Genomic DNA, 8,644 nt, shown 5'->3' on the forward strand with positions numbered 1-8,644 from the left:
TCAGTATTTATTCTGGTATTGTGAAATGTATTGTTGAGGGCCAAAATGCTCTCAATCTTTAAGCACAAGAATGGCCATATTGGGCCAGATCCACCGTCCCCTTAGCACAGAAAGCCATCTCTGTCAGCACTGGGTAGGAGATTCCTACAGAAGAACTCAAAAGCAGGGCAGGCATGACATGATAAACAACCTGCTATACCCTTTCCCTCCTTCCCTCCCCAATTCCCAGAAGCTGCAGCTGAGGAACTTTCTTGACTAGAAGAGGTGTTTGTGTTTTTAAATGCAGGTGTGTACCAAGTGATTAGACTGCAAATAATTTTATCCTTTATTTACTCCACTAAGGGCAAGAGTCAAATCATAGTCTCTCTGATTGTTACACACTGCACTCATGGCACAAACAGGCACAAATCTGAGATGGGAATTAGAGACTAACTGAAAAGTCCAAATCATTTACTGAAACTTTTAAAACCACAGAATGAGTATAGAAGTACATAGCATTAAAATAACTATGTTGATGACCACATTTTGTTTCCAAACAATTAGAAGAGCAAGTGAATAGTAAATTAAGACTCATGTCAGGCTGTGAAAGATGAAGTACCCTAGAGATACACTCAGCACATGAAAAACCACAGAAACATTGGTAAAGATACACACAACAATCAATTTGTACTCCAGCCCAGAAACTGAAGTTATTGCAGGACTTTGTGCACAGGTGCTGCTCCTGTAGCAATATTTCATAGAAGCAGTAGCCATTTACAACCCACATTTCTTTAGACCTACCTGGTCATAGCAATAGTAGCTAAGCAAAACAGAGGTAGATAAAGAGGATTACATGGACAGTCTTTCTTGTCGTTGCAAAAGATTTTGAATTGAACAGACCATTCACTAGCACTGCCAACTCTCAAAACTTTTACTATAAGTCCTTCCATACACGAAGCATGCTTTAAGCCCTAAGTTCTGGAGTGATTTGCTATATTGTAATATCTGCACTTTTACCTTCTTTTCCCTTATGTTTATATTCATCATGATTGAAAACCATGAAAACCTTGAAGACACATACACTAAAGCTTGAGAGCGTAACTGAAAAAATGAAAAGAATTAACAATTTTTAGCTCCCATGATTACCAAACCAAACCAAGTTCACATGAGCCTTTCATAGGCAGGCCTACCAACACCTCACAGAGTTGTTTGACTTGCTACAACAGCCCCAACTCAGCATCCAGCCTGGAATTTTTCTTCAGTGTCTGTCCAGCCAAGAGTGCAGTCATTACTTTGACAACAAAAAACATCCTAATATAGTAATGCACTTACTCTTCAATCCAGAAAATTAAAAATTGCCACTGCTTTGACAATATTATTTCAAATCAATTTTAGCTAATATCTGACTGCTCACTAGCAGCTCTTGGGTTTATAATGTTCATTTTCTATTTAACATAGATAAATATGGATTTCAAATATAATAATAATTTATGTGAATTTTTTCTATTTTCACAATCCAATCTGACAGTCTTTCTGTAATAGCTACACATTTAACATGGGATGCTTTTTGGAGTCATTTGTAAGTTACAGAACTGTGTGTTTCTTGTAATAACTGCCATGTTTTTACCCAGCAGCTCAATGTAATAAACATTAGGTAAAAATAAACGCCTGAATCAATTTCTAAAATTTCTTTACATGTAGCTGAACCTGTCATTAAAATCCAGACATGCTGACAAAGTACCTCAGACCCTACGTGGTGTTAGGCCTGTCACAATACCACTCACAAAGTCTCAACCAAGTTCACCTTTCACACATCCATTCGCAGATCTGATGGACGTGCACACCCACCACAAAAACCTGGGCTTTTTGCTGTGTGAAAAATCATTGTATTTGGTAAAATGCAGCAGCTCTCACTGCTGTCACACCTCAGCCAGGCCCTGGGGCAGTGGCCAGGCCTGGATGTGGGGTGGTGATGGGCTTGTGTGTGGGCCCTTGGCTGGGCCAAAGGGCTGGCCATGCCACACAGGGGCCAGCAGTGCCACCCGGGCCAGCAGTGCCACCAGGTGCCACAGCGGGACCTGCTGCTTCCCCCCTGTGAGCTGCGTGGCCACAGCCTCTTTGTTCTTGTCACTCTGTCCCTCAGGAATAATGCTTTCCTCTCCCAGACACCGGCGTAGGTGAACATCCACAGTGTTCAAAAGCAAATGAAGGAAAGGAGAATGCAATTTCAAAGAAATTAAAAAAAAAATATTTTAAAGACTTTTACCGCCATGGTGTCTCCACAGGAGCTCCCGCTTCTTCACCTGATGTTTCCATGGTCTGGGGCAGCCTTTCCTCCCACAGCCACCGCTCGCTGTCTGTAGTGGGCAAACCCCCAGATCTATAGAATGACAGAATCGCTTTGGTTGGAAGAGACCTTTAAGATCATCAAGTTCAACCGTTGATCTAACATTGCCAAGTCCACCACTAAACCATGTCCTTCAGCGATACATTTCCCCATCTTTTAAATACCTCCAAGGACGGTAACTCAGCCACTTCCCTGGACAGCCATTTCCAATGCTTGACAACCCTTTCGGTGAAGAAAATTTTCCTCATATCTAATCTAAACCTCCCCTGCTGCAACTTGAGGCCATTTCGTCTTGTCCAATTGCCTGTTACTTGGGAGAAGAGACCAACGCCTACCTCATTACAACTGATTTAGGCTGGCCCAGTCCTTCCTTCATCCAGCCCTTCACCTTCTCAGAGGTGAGGTGGGTGAGGGTGAGGCTCCTCTCCCCAGGGTGCTGTGCTCAGGTCCCTGTGGCTGGCCACCCACGGCTGGGCTGCTGCAGCCCTGCCGTCCCCACCGTGATCTCTGTGACGGGGGGTTGCCTCCATGTGTGGGGCTGCTTTGGGGCTGCCTCTGTTTCACCTCAGCAGGCGGGAAGGGTGAGCGATATGCACAGGGCCCTCACAGAAAGAGCGGGAACCCTGAGAGAAACCATCCGCTCTCCCCATCTCCTCGCTTTGGGCAGCCCCAGCTTCTCCAGGCTCCCACCACCCTGCTGCCTTCTGGATCTGCAACAGGCTTCTTCGTTTCAAGGTATTACATGTATTTATTTTGCTCTGATTAAAACTTCAGAGTATCGTTTCAAAAGGCACAGCGGACTGATCTAAAGCTCACTGCCTCCAAAAGGGGGGCTCACCCGCCTCATCCCCCTCCTCACCATCAGGCTGGTGCTGGCACTTGCCAGAGTCCTTCTTGCATGCCAATTCAATTAGCTAAAAATGGGAAAGAAACCCACCCAAACCCCCCACAATGAAAAACTGATTAGGTTTCTGTCGTATTAATGAGTTAAGCTTGATCACAGCAGGCCCCAGAATGTGCCAGAGCAGGTGTGAGGAAGGAGGTGCACAGCCAGCAGCAGGAGGAATGGGAAGGGGAGGGAGGAGAGATTAAGTCTCCTCTCAACTGTGTTTGATCGGTTTATTGAATTTCAGTCTTTGTTTTATTTTAACTCTGAAACCCAGGCATATTAGCCTGGCATTGTCAGGCCTTTCCCCTCAGATACTGTATGTGCCAATGGAGTGCTGCCACCATTTTGGGACTTGGCTTAAGCAGCTATCACTGCTCCTCTCACTGTTCACAAGGGCTACCAACAATGAGTTTTCTCCTAAGACAAAAAAAAAATAAAAATCCTAGGACAGGAATTACTTTTATAATATTTACCATTATGCTACAATGGTTAAAATGCAGTTGGGTCCTTTTCATGAATGAAGTATAGAACTTGCCACAATGCCTAGATGTGCACAGTCTTGTAGAGAGTAATGTTAGCTTCCCCTGTGCGAGACAATGCATTCATACAAATTCCTGTAACTTTTCTAAACTGGGATGTGAATATTTTTCTTAAAAATCAAACAATAAAACCATGAGAAAAATGTTACGCCGGAGAAAGCACTATAATCTGTATATGGATTAACGTAATAACATGATCGAATAATGTATTCATATTGGCATCATCTTGAAAAGACCTCTTGGGTGTGATAAAATTTAGCATCTAATGAAACATACCTTTATGCCTCTTCCGGAAATCTGGAGGGAGCTTTTTCGCTTTACTCTTATTCCTCTTCTCACCCCACAGACAGAATGTTTTTTATCAGTGCTGAAGGTAGATTGAAGAGGCTCTAGTATAAAAATATAGGCATAACAAAATGACGTGGTTGAAGTTTAAATCAGCAAACTTTAAACAGGAAATAAAATATATTTTTAACACTGAGGTATGTAACTGCTGGAGCAGTTTACCACAGGCATGGAAAACTCAGCATGTTTTGCACTTCTTAAATTTGAATTGTCTGCCTTTATAAAAAGATATTTTCTAGTGAAGTTTTTGTGGTAACCATGGAAATTGCCAGATAGCATAGGCAGGAGTTCAGGTCAGGTCAGACTATTATAACTATTCCTTTTTACTACAAACAGTGATCATCATCCTCTGTACCAAACAAACCATAGGCTGATGGGCTTCCAGACAAGCAGTACATTTCACTGAATTTCACTGAATTTCACTGAATTTGCTAACAAAAAGCTCGAGCATTCCTTCCCTGATTCCACTGAAGAGTAGATGTCCCTGAGTGACATGCAGACAATTTGGAGGATACTCTACAGTTAAGGCCAAACAGAGATGGTTCACCTTACATGACTATGGATTTTAGAGAAAGTAATCAGCCCAGAGTAATGCAAGTCGTATACAGTCATGCATCTTTGTCTTCCAGTTTCATTTAGTATTGGCCATTTCCAAAAGAGTATTTCTAAAATCTTTTTTGCCTATATTGGCAGTTTCCCCAAAGAGCAAAGACACAGACGTCATTGAATTTAATTTCACTAAGTGCATTCATTGTAATTATCCATTAGGAGAGTCCATGTTACCAAAAAAAAAAAAAAGGAGACTTGAAACCTAACTTCAAAAAACCCTGTCATGTGTCAAGTCCTGTTACCAGTTGACTTTAATAGCTGTACTTGATACGAGATATTTGTTTGTCTAAGGTCTAGCTAGCAATAAATGTTTAGAGGGAAAATTTGATCCAAAATAAATAGGAAAAAATAATAAGGTATAACCATCAATACATAACATAAAACTATACAAGATTACTTAGCAACAGTAATGCAGTTAAATCAATATTCTGGCATCAGTGTTATGCATTTCAGGAAGACAAGTTTTGGTATTTTCCAGACTCTGCTACCTTACAGTTGCCTATTAATTACCTTCATTTTTCAGCTGGCAGTACAAACAGGGTACAAATGTTTAGTCTGCTGCTTGTGTTAATATCTAGGAGCTGCAGTAGAAAGAAGGTTTCCAGAACTCTGCTGTATGACCACCCTATGAAATTGCTTAGCTCTGATGCTTGCTAGCTCTACTAGCATGTTTTCTTTTTCTTACAAATAAAGTAACAGATGAAAATGTCTCAAGCTAGCACTAGCTTGTTTGCATTGTTAACAAACCCATTTTAGAGCAGAGCAGTAATTCCACCTCAATATCACTTTTAGATGTGCTTACTTACAAGTTGCATTTTAGCATTCAGTTTTAGGGCCAGACTGATTTACGTAGTGGAATATTTGCGTAAGCTGCCTTCGGTTCCCACTTCATGAACAGCAGTGCAGGAAGAAATGGAAGTAAAAGCAGGTCCATAAGCTAGCATGTTCTGTAGGTCTTCTCAGGCAATGAAGCAATAGCAGAATGAGACAAAGCAGCACATTGTATGTTACAGCTGTGCTCCCACCAAGTGAAACAAACATGATTCTAGGCATTGACTTGCTCAGTCACTTGTTGGGGCAGAAAGCAAACCAGAGTGTAAACATGCACAAGAGCTTTCCATGAAACCTGGCATTGGACCAGGCTTCCTCATTGCCAGCCAGTGCAATGCATCACCAAAACTCTGACTAGAGATAGCATATCATTCCTTCTCTGAAGTACCCATTTATTAGTGGCAGACAGTTCAACATTGAGACAAATCCTAGCAAAAAGCAACAACTAGGACCCCACATCAAAACTTCTACTGCCACTTCATTTGGAGTGACCCTCAGCCCGTTTGGTCACTAAGCCAGGACCATAACCCTGTCAGCATTCCTTGGACTAGAGCTTTTCTATGAGCAGCAGCATCCACTGCTCTTGATGCCACTTCTATTTTACCAGCTTGGAGCTGACTAAATAGATAGCAGTGGAATTCAGCCCTGTTCTTTAAAAGGCTTTCTCAGAGCATAACAGTGTGAATTTTTTGATTTACACTTCCTTTCTTGGGCTCTTTTCGCACTACAGCTGCAGAAAAGTGGTAATTCAATGACCTAGTAACTTTTTCCACATAAAAAGCCAGCAGCAGCAGAATTGGCATATTAACATAGTTCCTCATATTGCAGTTGTCTAGCATGGATGTAGCAGACAGATATGATAGGTACTTTGGTCATGCAGGGCTTTACAAATGTCACCTAGCATTAATAGATTTCTCATCTATTTGAAATGAAACACAAGTTAATATTTGTAGGACTCTAGTGCTGTTGAAGTCAGGTCCAATCAAACTGTAGGTCTGCACAGGAAAGAGAATGTAAGTGACCTTTGCTGTCTGTCCATGTGAAAGTACTTCACCTTGTTTGTAAGGACTACTGAAGACAGCAGTGGTGCCAGTTTACTTGTCTCTATGTGTTAATGGAATATGCTGAAGATTTCTGTCTTCGGCATTTTGCTTCCAGCTCTTGCTGAGGCAGCCTGCAGGTTTATACAGCTGAACGTTGCTCATTTATTTTATACAGATTCTTTTTGTCAATATAAACACAGATCAAAGCTAAAATGTTTTAAAAATGAAGCTAGAGACAAAAGACGGCAGCTGGTCTCCAGAGGGAGGGTTCAAGCCTCCAGGTCAGAGAGACTGGGGAATTTCCTCCTTGTGTCTCAAAGGCTGTTGCTAAGGAGACCACTTTTGCTTCAATGAGCCTGTGGGATGGACTAGTTGACACATATGCAATATTTCTGCTTGTAAGGCAAAAGAGAAGCACAACCTGTAGAGCCTTTGTCAGGACAGAGCACAGAAACCCACTTACAAGGCCCTTTTTAAGTACTATACTTTCTCCTTCTGACAAAAGTTGGTAACCTCACCATTTTTTCCCTTTGCTTTGCAGTCATCTTCATTTCAGATGAGAAGGAAAATGTTGCTGTGAATGGCAAGATGATACCTTACTACCAGCAGAAATCCAAGGAGAGCACAAGCTTTCCCAAGGAACAGCTCCCCAGCTAGGCATAATCCTTCCATTACAAGTTCAGCAGGTAATCATTCTAAACTTAGCTCCATCTGTGTATTCTGTAACAGTATTCTTTTATAATAACAGGAGGTAGTATAAATGAACCTGAGCTTGCTTTACCTCAGATGATAGTGCTCCTCTGTTACTGAATAGTTTCAACGGTGCTTCTAAGTAGCACAAATATTTGGCTTGTTTTAGAGCTTAAAATGACTATTTTTACATTTAAGCTTCCAGCATTCCCAGTTTTGATAATCTTATGTTTTTTCACATTGACTTTTGTATCAATAGATTTGACGTTCACATCAGTTTTTTGACTGAGGTCTCAAGACCTCTATTGTCCAATGTGTTGTTTCCCTGAGATGATCTTTCTATGAGATAAATTAATCTTGACCAGCATTTCCTAAAAAGGAAGAGAGTGAAGTTTCCACTGCAGGACTATTGAGAATCAAAAGGTCATTCAAATCTGATATACTTTGAAAAGTTTTACTGTTATTACTGTTTTGATTAGAAGTGTACTGTTTTGCCAAAATAGTTATATGCAGGAAAGGCTGTTGGGTGGACACCCATATGTAAATGCTTTAGACTGAAATAGCTGATACAGTTTCTAGGATAAGCTGTATTTGAATAAGTGTATTCATCTGCTCGAAGGAAATTCTGTAAAACCTTCTAGCAGTAAAACTAATGTAGATAAGGCTCCCCTAGCAATCTATAGGAATAGGAATAATTCATCATCTAGGAATAATAAACAATAAGCCTATTCCCTGAACCTAACTTCACAAAACTGTTGTACAATTTGGAGGAAGAGCATACAGTTTTTATTAATGAGGTTCATTCTTCTACCAGATGAAGTGAATGTGACTCCCCCAGTAACAAGAGCGTGTTATATGCTTCACTTGGCACCTGCTTCTTTAAATTAGGACTCACTTTTTCATCTTTAACCTTTAAAATCGTATCTCCATCAGTGATGTAAAGTCACTTGCAATATATACTTGAATAGCACAGATCTTTCACATTGAAGGAAAATTTAAGCAATTTTAAGTAGGTGGATGGCAAAAGAGGATCCAGGAAGTCTTAATCATTTCTTTTCAGTTCATTTAAGCTCTTCTATTTTATCATAATAGACACTTTGATACGCAGTCTACAGGGAAGTAAAAGTTAAAACGGAGTATTGCAAGACAATGGAGAGCAAACATGCTTCATTTCAGTCACTGTCTATTTAGAATTCTTTAAAGAGAGATTAAAATTAGTTCTCTAAATAACCAATTAATTCAATAAAGCAAATACATATATTTACATTTTATGTATATTTACCTCTATTTACTGATTCTATTAGAGAAATGTGAGTATTATTAACTTCGAAGTAAACAGTAGGCATAAACTATTTGATTCCTCGATGCTTTT

Source organism: Calidris pugnax, unplaced genomic scaffold (genome assembly GCF_001431845.1).
Source record: "Calidris pugnax isolate Ruff unplaced genomic scaffold, ASM143184v1 scaffold24, whole genome shotgun sequence".
NCBI lineage: Eukaryota > Metazoa > Chordata > Aves > Charadriiformes > Scolopacidae > Calidris > Calidris pugnax.